We start from the raw sequence: 276 nt of genomic DNA on the forward strand, positions 1-276 counted from the left end.
CATAAATACGGCGGGCGGAGTTACCGCCGGGGCCGGGACCGGGAGCCTCCCACCGGCGCCGCCCCCGGTCCCGGTCCCCATCACCGGTCCCCGGGCCGGCTGCGCTCGTCCCCGGCCCCCATCCCACCCCCGCGGCATCCGCCGCCCACTGCTGGACCCCCCGGGCGGGTCTGGGGGCCCCCCGGCGCCCTGTGCCCCTCTCCCGGTGTCGTCCTTCGGAAGGTCGCCCCGTACCCCGGGTGTGGGCACCCGCGGGACCCCCGGTGCTCCTGGATG

This window comes from Calidris pugnax, unplaced genomic scaffold, assembly GCF_001431845.1.
Source record: "Calidris pugnax isolate Ruff unplaced genomic scaffold, ASM143184v1 scaffold192, whole genome shotgun sequence".
Lineage (NCBI taxonomy): Eukaryota > Metazoa > Chordata > Aves > Charadriiformes > Scolopacidae > Calidris > Calidris pugnax.